Genomic DNA, 10,000 nt, shown 5'->3' on the forward strand with positions numbered 1-10,000 from the left:
CAGTCTGAACTCCTGAAACCAAACGAATGAACAGACGATTTTGACTCGATTTTGACCGCACAAACTCGTTGCAAACCCACAGGGGAATGCATTGAGCGTCTAACGAAGTCACACACTGAGCGAATCTTGCTCCAGGGGATTCATGTCTGGCCAGGGACGGTCATTACTCGTTTCGACAATGCAAATCATCATTGAATTCATTCTCGGCCAAACTTTTATCACCTATGAATGAGGTGGATTTATTTTCCTGGATGGCCGCTAGTAGCGTCTTCGATACAGACAGACACACACACACACACACACACACACACACATATATATATATATATATATATATATATATATATATATACTTTCTGAGTGAAGATACCATAACGCAATGATAAGGGTTTGTGTACCGCAATGACCGGCAAAGATGTACTAGTTTGGTCTGCTGTTATTATCGGTGTATGTATGTATGTATGTATGTATGTATGTATATATATATATATATATATATATATATATACATATATATATATATAAAATAAAACGTCTTCAACAAAATGAGCAAAACATCAAAATACATTCCTCTGTAAGCAGAAAAAAAAATTGTAAATTTAACGCCAATCTACCAGATACCCTTTTGGCCATCCACCCTTTAAAACAAGGGGCAGGGGAAAAAACTGCCCCTTCATTCAATATTCTAAATATAAAAAGATGCAAAAAAAAAAGGATACTATCTTGAACAAGAAGAGAACAATGGCGTGCTATCTACCCTCTGCTTACTTAATGGACACGCCAACCATAATATAAGCGAGGCAACACACGCGAAGAACAGGGAGGAAGGGAAGAACAGGAATAAGAACAAATCATTTATGTAAAAAATGAAAAGAATAACGGAGCCATTTACTAGCATGCAGAGAGGGACCATTTTTCATTTGTGTGAGAGCATAAACGTTATGGAGGGAACGAGAGGGGATAAGATAGGAGACGAGAAAATGAAGGAAACTGGAATGGTAACCGCAAAATGCACTGCAGAAGGGCACTATATATATATATATATATATATATATATATATATATATATATATATATATATATATGTATATATATATGTATATATATATATATATATATATATATATATATCGAAGTGCCCTATATATACATACATATAAATGTACTTAGAAAGAAGGGCACTTGTATATATATATATATATATATATATATATATATATATATATATATATATATATAGAGAGAGAGAGAGAGAGAGAGAGAGAGAGAGAGAGAGAGAGAGAGAGAGAGAGCAACTATTCTATCATCATATATTCACATAGACATTTTACCATGCTTAGTAGTTTCACAATCATACGTTAAAAATTTCCATCATAAAGCCTCTGTTCCCTTTTAGGACATGGCCAGAAATTGGTCACCTTTTTGATGGGGTGCAGTTGCTACCCCTACCAAGGCCTTGCTCATACGCCCTTCCCGGTGATCCAGTGTGTCCCTTCTGACACATTTGACCTTTGGAATTGATTATATTTGAACCTTTGTGGTTTATTGGATATTTGAGAGAGAGAGAGAGAGAGAGAGAGAGAGAGAGAGAGAGAGAGAGAGAGAGAGAGAGAGAGAGAGAGTTTCCCAAAGTTCATGAAAAGTTACAATGGTATTCTAGAGAGAGAGAGAGAGAGAGAGAGAGAGAGAGGAGAGAGAGAGAGAGAGAGAGAGAGAGTTTCCAAAGTTCATGAAAAGTTACAGTGGTATTCTAGAGAGAGAGAGAGAGAGAGAGATGAGAGAGAGAGAGAGAGAGAGAGGAGAGAGAGGAGAGAGAGAGAGAGAGAGTGTTGTTTCCCAAAAGTTCATGAAAAGTTACAATGGTATTCTGGAAAGAGAGAGAGAGAGAGAGGAGAGAGAGAGAGGAGAGAGAGAGAGAGAGAGAGAGAGAGAGAGAGTGTGTGTGTTTCCCAAAGTTCATGAAAAGTTACAATGGTATTCTGGAGAGAGAGAGAGAGAGGGAGAGAGAGAGAGAGAGAGACTTGATCAACTTCAGAATTCCTGTTTCCAATGGATATAACGTTACGTTAGATATCACGGTCGACTACAAATACACAAAAAATTGAAACTCTTGAGTGCAATGCGCACTTAACGTGTACTGAAAAGTACACAAAAACCAACGGAATCCCGCTGCAAATTACATTTCAGCCATCAACTCCTATACACATCAGAGACATCATCATCATCATCTCCGACGCCAATGAAATAATATCCCAAAAGATTTGTATATTTGAGAACAAAGCCCTCATAGAAAATATTGGGAGTTAAATGTCAGGACAGGATTAGAAATGAAACTGTAAGAGTAATTACATGAGAGAGAAATATATTATTTCTATACACATCAGAGACATCATCATCATCATCTTCTACGCCAATGAAATAATATCAAAAGATTTTGTAGATTTGAGAACAAAGCCCTCAGAAGAATATTGGGAGTTATATGGCAGGACAGGATTAGAAATGAAACTGTAAGAGTAATTACATGAGAGAGAAATATATTATTTCTATACACATTAGAGACATCATCATCATCACCTCCTTCTACGCCAATGAAATATCGAAAAGATTTTGTATAATTGAGAACAAAGCCCCCATAGAGAATATTGGGAGTTAAATGGCAGGACAGGATTAGAAATGAAACTGTAAGAGTAATTACATGAGAAATAAATAAATTATTATACAAAATTGTCATTTCAGCCATCCACATTAGAGACATCTTCATCATCTCCTTCTACGCCAATGAAATATCCAAAAGATTTTGTATATTTGAGAATAAAGCCCTCAGAAGAATATTGGGAGTTGAATGGCAGCACAGGATTAGAAATGAAACTGTAAGAGTAATCACATGAGAAATAATTAATTATACAAAATTGTAATATAATTAAATGCGATGCCTTAACGAAACTGTAAGAGTAAGTACATGAGAGAGAAATAAATTATTATACAAAATTGTAATATAATTAAATGCGAAGCCTTAACACGGTATGTCCTTATCCTAGGAAGCAAAAACAGTGAGGTAGGTCTACATTTTAGGCTCACCATACTTGCATTATACACATATTATTATTGAAAGGAGGAGATTTACCAACCCAGTAAAATGTATAAAACACAAATAATGTATCCATGAGATGGGTCAGTTTAAATGAAGGAATATTAAATTGAGAACGTACAAGGTCTGGGTTACCGAACTACCAGCCCAATGAATCTAGCTCTTCTCTCAGTACTACATAATACTGCAAAATACTACATGATCTATTTATCCAAAAAGGAAACAATAAATAAAATATACAAAAAAATAGACTATATTAAAAATCTGTGATAAATATAAATTCCAATTCTTATCTATAAATCCTATGCTTCTTAAACTACTCACAGAATCCGATATGTCAGAAAACTTTTCTTATCAAAAATAAAAATCTTTTTCTTTTAAAAACTTTAATAGCAAAAACATGTGTAGTTAAAATACTGTCACACTCACTGCACCTGAGAACTCCTACATGAGGCGAGCACATTAAAAGTCCATGGGTAAATTTCGTATGACCAATATGCAACCTTGCTCAAATTACTTCCGCCTTTTTATTGTTATCAGATTCATTACTCAAGATCGTTTGCCATTTTGGTACTGTGAAATGTTTTGTAATTGTTATATTATAATGTTTAACGAAAATGTTTATGTTCTTTTATGGTAAATCTATTCTGATTTAGCAGCATCCGCCTTTTTCATTACTAACTCCAAGATCTGGGTGCAAAAGCATATTCTACTTTCACTATTATAAAACTAGTGTACGCGACCCGTCATTATCATATGTATATAGATCTGCACAGGCACAGATTCAACCCTTCCCAGCCCCTCCCCTTTTCCTAACTGCAACATGGCAGTTTTGGCAATTTGTGGGAAATTGTGGTTTCCGAGTTTACCTAGCAGGGTAACCCCACTAATCAGGGAAGACTATTCCTTCTCCTCCCTCTCACCCTCCGAGGGAAGGGGAGAGACCGAGTAGTCATACGCCTGGCAATGACAGTGAGCATGATAGGAAATACTAATACACACATTATATATATATATATAATATATATATATATATATATATATATATATACATATATATATATATATACATATATATATACATATATATATATACATATATATATACATATATATATATATATATACACATATATATATATACATATATATATATACACACATATATATATATGTATATATATACACTATATACACACATATATATTATACATTCCAGGCACGTTGCTCTTTATTATATAGGACAGGATAATCTAGTTCTGGAACCGGATGAGTCATTATAACTATGTTCTAACCAATTATGATAAGACATAAAAGACATATAACATAATTGCCATACATAATATTATCATTTATTAAGACTGAATTAAACTTGACGCAACAATTTTACCCCAAGACTTCATATCATTTACAGCAAGCAAAATTAACAATAATTCACTGAATGCTTAATCAGGAATGATCTAATGCATTATTTGCAAAGTTAATTAAGCCAATTAATTTTGCATCGCTTTCTCATGGGTAAAATCTCCTGGTAACATGAAATAAAACACGAAAAGATCTATAATAAAAAAAAATATAACTAAAATAAAACAGAATTAAAACAGAATACTAAAGAAGCAAAGAAAGCAATAAGAAAAAAAATACACGAGACATTGACACTAGTTTTCATTCATTACAAAGACCACCGTAAAGCCTCAAATATGGAGGCAGTTCTGCTATGAATGAATAAACGCAACTGTCTCTTATGGCTTCCCTGTCATGAGATGATTTTCATGGGTTATAATCTATACCTTTATATGCAGCTCAATAATAAATTAAAATAAAGAGGAAATTGCTGTAAGCAAGCATTTGAAAATATGGATTTTTAAATTTATCTTATCAATAGTTCTATAAATTGAGATATTGTTATATGGAGAGAGAGAGAGAGAGAGAGGAGAGAGAGAGAGAGAGAGAGAGAGAGAGAGAGAGAGAGAGAGAGAGACTATTGCTAGCCCAGCATTCTATGACACGCCCCCTTTATTCTATAGTTTAAAAGAAGTTTCTGAAAACTAGAGAATTTCATAAATGCAAATTATCCACGTTTCACAATTGAGAGAGAGAGAGAGAGGAGAGAGAGAGAGAGAGAGAGAGAGAGAGAGAGAGAGAGAGAGACTATTGGTAGCCCAGCATTCCTTGACACGCCCCCTTCATTTTATAATTAAAAGAAGTTTCTGAAACTAGAGAATTTCATAAATACAATTTATCCACGTTTCACAATTGAGAGGAGAGAGAGAGAGAGAGAGAGAGAGAGAGAGAGAGAGAGAGAGAGGAGAGAGAGAGAGAGAGAGAGAGAGAATCTACTATATAAAACTCCACGACCTCAAGTGACACTGCAGTACAGCAAACAAGTGACACAATGGTCGATGAGGACCTACACTACAGTATCATGTATCCTAAAAGGAAGAAGATACAGGATGCAGGAAGGGCACTGCAGGACATTCCTGTGAACTAGGAAGTGAGTAGGATCAGAGTAGAAGGTGAATGAAGAAACTCCTGATCGGGTCGCATTGCCAAGGACTTATAAGACATGCAAAAATTAAAAAAATAAATAAATGCTAAGAGTTCCAAGGGCATAGAGATTGGATTTAAGGGTCTGGAGCTTTGGCCAGGGAGACCATTCTTCTTTACATCTCATAAAGAAGGCTAAAATTTGGGAACATATGTAATAAAAATTTATTGATTTGGGTAATTTTTCTTCTACTGTAAGAGAAATGTTCAATTATGAATATATGAAAAACATTCAATTATGTATATATGGAAAATGTGCAATAATGAAAATATGAAAAAAATGTTGAATCTGAATATAAGAAACTTGAGTTATGTAAATAGGAAAATCTTCAATTATGGAAATATAAAAAAAAAATGTTAAATCATGAAAATGTTTAAATTTTCAATTCAATTATGATATGAAAAACTAAATAACGAAAATAAGAAATTTTTCTATTCCATTATGAAAATATGAAAAAAAGTTAAATAATGAAAATATGAAAAATTTTCAATTATGAAACTAAGAAAAATGTTCAACTATGAAGATAATTATGAAGTCATGAGTAATACGTGCTAAAAGCCGCATAGCACAACTTAAAAAATGAATATCAAGAAAAGTACATACTAAGGGGGGGGGGGGGGTTACTAATCCATGAGGGTGGTTCAAGGGCGTAAAACCTGTTAGGTATGTGGGGGAGAGAGTAGGGGAAGGGGGAAAGGTTAGGGGGAGGGGGGAAGGGGATTATAGGGTGCCTACCCAGGCAGGCTCATTAGGCGTAGTTACGTAAGAAAGGTTAGTAAATACTGCTATAGAAGTGACATCACTACTCCATAACATCTCCCGAAATGTAATCGGTCCGAGCAATGACCAATTTACATTTTATGAATATGAAAGAAAACAAAAAAAAAGGATCCAACTCACCTGTCATTTTGGATGAAGTCTTCCGTGAACACATATCTACGACCATATCTTCGACTGGATGTTCAAAGATAAACCACAATCAATAGTTGACAATATGTAAACCAGGCCTCAGTCCGAACCAAGATGGATGTTTTATCAATTGCAGTTCTAATGTTATCAGATTGGACAAAATCTCTCCAGGGATTTCAAATTATGAATATTTACTAAAACTCTCCAGTAATCAAGGAAACAGTGCCGAGGGTTTAAATCATAGATAAGCTTTGAGATGAAGGATAACAGAAGCTGGGTACATAGGAGGGGGAGAACTGGCTACTCAAAATAACTCTCGTCACTTGAAACTTAGGCCTCCTGTGGCCCTAAACAAGCCAATCTGCTTGACGGAAGACGGTAACCGAAGAATTCTCTCAGGGATATTATTATTCCCAGGTTCCAAGATCGAGATGTCGGAAATAAATCAACTTTTATGCGTGATACTTCACACCTGCACTTGTTGCATTGGCCTGGGGACAAGGGAGTTTGACGCCTGACATCTGTTGCACGCTGGGATATCCTGAAAGACGCGGATGAGCGTCGCAACGCCTTCTGTGACAGGTATGGTGACAGTCCTTTTGACACTGGGAGGTTCACAGCAGTATCGTGTGTTTCAAAGGGGGGAGTTCATATACCCAGGCGCTACTTCTAGAAACTTGAAAGATCGACGAATTCTTCTTCAGGGGAACAATAAAAATAGTCCTGCAAACCTTGGCTTCAAAGTCACAACACAAACAAAACTTCTCTTTTTTTTCCCGACAAGTTGCGGGAGAGTTGACACACTCACAAGACTGGGGTATGGGGTGGTTAGGGGGATTCAACCACCACCACCTCCTCCTCCTCTCCCTCTGGTCAGGGGGATGCTAAGGGGTGGGAGGGAGAACGGCTCAACTTTACAGACACGTCCAACTCCCTCTGGGTCGCTCACTGACGTTTCTTTCACGAAACAAAAAATCTCCCAAAACAAATGCAGACGAATTCACACGCAGCAGGACCGATCCTTCCTCAACGAAACGGGAGGTACTCCGTCAACACACACAACCGAGACAGGCACAACTGTAGGAGGCGCGGTAGGTAGGGTTTAAAACAAAACTTGCAGGGAGGCTGAAGGAGGCAGGAAAAAAATGCATTCACAGGAGAGGACGAACTTGGAGCTACCTCCTTCTCCAGTCGGCGAAGGAGAGACACTATTCGCGCTAACCCAGTAATAGAGAGAGCGGTGGGGGCCCGTTCTCGCAGTAGTGCGAGGCATGTTGGGGACCCACATGGGGACAGCGGGTTCCCTTGGGTCTCTTACCTCGGTAGGATGGGGGGTGGGGGCCAGAGGTGGAAGCGGTACAGGGAACAGTGGGGAACCTGCGCGCGCAGCATATAACAACCCCACCCCGCATTGCTTAGCGCTCTGTGTAGTGTGTAGGACCTACACACGAATACACTTACTGTACATTTAATACACTGGTCAACGATTTTAAAATACATAAGAACTGAACTATTTAAAAAATCTAATATAAAGTAAAAGACGAAAAAGAAAATGGATAAAATTTCAATATACAAAACCGCAAATTATTTCCTGTCCGCTGACAGACAACCTCCTTCAATAATCCCCGCCCCATCACCCCTCAACATCTGTCTTCCCGACGCCAGGGCATTCATCAACCAATCAATGATGATAATCACATCTGGAATATCATGTAACGCAAGGAACCTTTCATTTGTTAAGCAATGTTTTAATCTGTCACATTAACTTTCTTTGATGCTTATGAACTCTTGAAGCTTCATCAACCATCCCACTAACACCCCACATAGTCCCTCGTGGCCTCCCCTTCTATATCCCGAGGGGTAAAAGAAACCCACCTACTAACCCTAACCACCCCCCCCCCGCTGCGAACCCATTCTCCCCCCTCTCACCCTCCTTTCCCTCTCCCAAGCTCTATAACCCTCTTCGTTCACGACGGCTGGTGGGACAACAGCCGTTCACGAGGCCCCAGGCGTTTCCCACCACAACTTAATTCAGTTGCTCTACTACTACTACTACTACTACTACAACCATTCAACTGCCTTACTACTACTACTACTTCTTCTAACCATTCAACTGCCTTACTACTACTACTACTACTTCTACTAACCATTCAACTGCCTTACTACTACTACTACTACTACAACCATTCAACTGCCTTACTACTACTACTACTTCTACTAACCATTCAACTGCCTTACTACTACTACTACTACTACTTCTACTAACCATTCAACTGCCTTACTACTACTACTACTTCTACTAACCATTCAACTGCCTTACTACTACTACTACTACTACTTCTACTTCTACTAACCATTCAACTGTCTTACTACTACTACTACTTCTACTACAACCATTCGACTGTCTTACTACTACTACTACAACCATTCAACTGCCTTACTTCTACTACTACTTCTACTACAACCATTCAACTGCCTTATTACTACTACTACTTCTACTACAACCATTCAACTGCCTTACTACTACTACTACTACTACTTCTACTACAACCATTCAACTGCCTTACTACTACTACTACTACTACTACTATGGTCATTAATATAATAGTGATAGTAGATCAATATAGCAAATGGTTAGTTGTGTAGTAGCCCTAATAACCATTCAACTGTCTTACTACTACAACTACAATATCCATTCAACTGTCTCACTACTACTATTACTACAATAACCATTCAACTGTCTTACTACTACTACTACTACTACTACACCCATTCAACTGCCTTGCTCCTACTACTACTACTACTACTACTACTATCAAAACACATCGCCTTTGCTTGAATAGCAGAATATTACAAGCCTTATAATCTTAATACGTTGAGAAACAGTAAGAAAAAAGACATAGCAACATAAACATAGACAAAATATATATTAACATAAACATGACACTACAAAATAGTGATGATTTGAAAACGACGATCATAGTAGATAAAATTGAAAGATAAGTAAAAGGCAGATCCTTAACGGCCATCACTGCCCTTCCTATTAGGCCTACTACACAACTAGCCATTTGCTATATTGATCTACTATCACTATTACATTAATGACCAATAAATATGGTATATCATCCAACCCCCATGTTGCAAGAACAACACTTCCAAGAACATTCAAATAACTTGTTATACTTGTGTTTGTACATATCTTGTGATTATAGAGTGAATAAGAAATTTAAAATTATTATTATTATTATTATTATTATTATTATTATTAGAACATTCAAATAAGTTTAGTTATGTTGCATAGTTCTTCCATCTCTTATGATTATAGAGTGAAGAAGAAATTACAAGTTACTATTATTATTATTAATATTACTATCATTATTATTATTATCATTATTATCATTATTATTGTTATTATCTACAACCCTAGTTGGAAAAGCTTGACGCTAAACCCACGG

At 36.6% G+C, this 10,000-nt stretch overlaps 1 protein-coding gene across 3 annotated transcripts in view; it reads right to left on the reverse strand.

Annotated features, from left to right (window-relative positions):
* The window catches only part of fwd (phosphatidylinositol 4-kinase beta fwd), a 441,509-nt gene that overhangs the window by 156,855 nt on the left and 274,654 nt on the right, over nucleotides 1-10,000 (reverse strand). Inside the window, exon 1 of one of the 3 annotated variants that reach the window (XM_068351779.1) lies at nucleotides 6,537-7,759. The exons of the other annotated variants lie outside the window; for them this stretch is intronic. The gene's annotated coding sequence lies outside the window, so the exon portion shown is untranslated. Of the gene's footprint in view, nucleotides 1-6,536; nucleotides 7,760-10,000 lie in introns of those variants that run through there. 3 annotated transcript variants of the gene reach the window in all.

The sequence above is a fragment of the Palaemon carinicauda genome, chromosome 28 (genome assembly GCF_036898095.1).
Source record: "Palaemon carinicauda isolate YSFRI2023 chromosome 28, ASM3689809v2, whole genome shotgun sequence".
Lineage (NCBI taxonomy): Eukaryota > Metazoa > Arthropoda > Malacostraca > Decapoda > Palaemonidae > Palaemon > Palaemon carinicauda.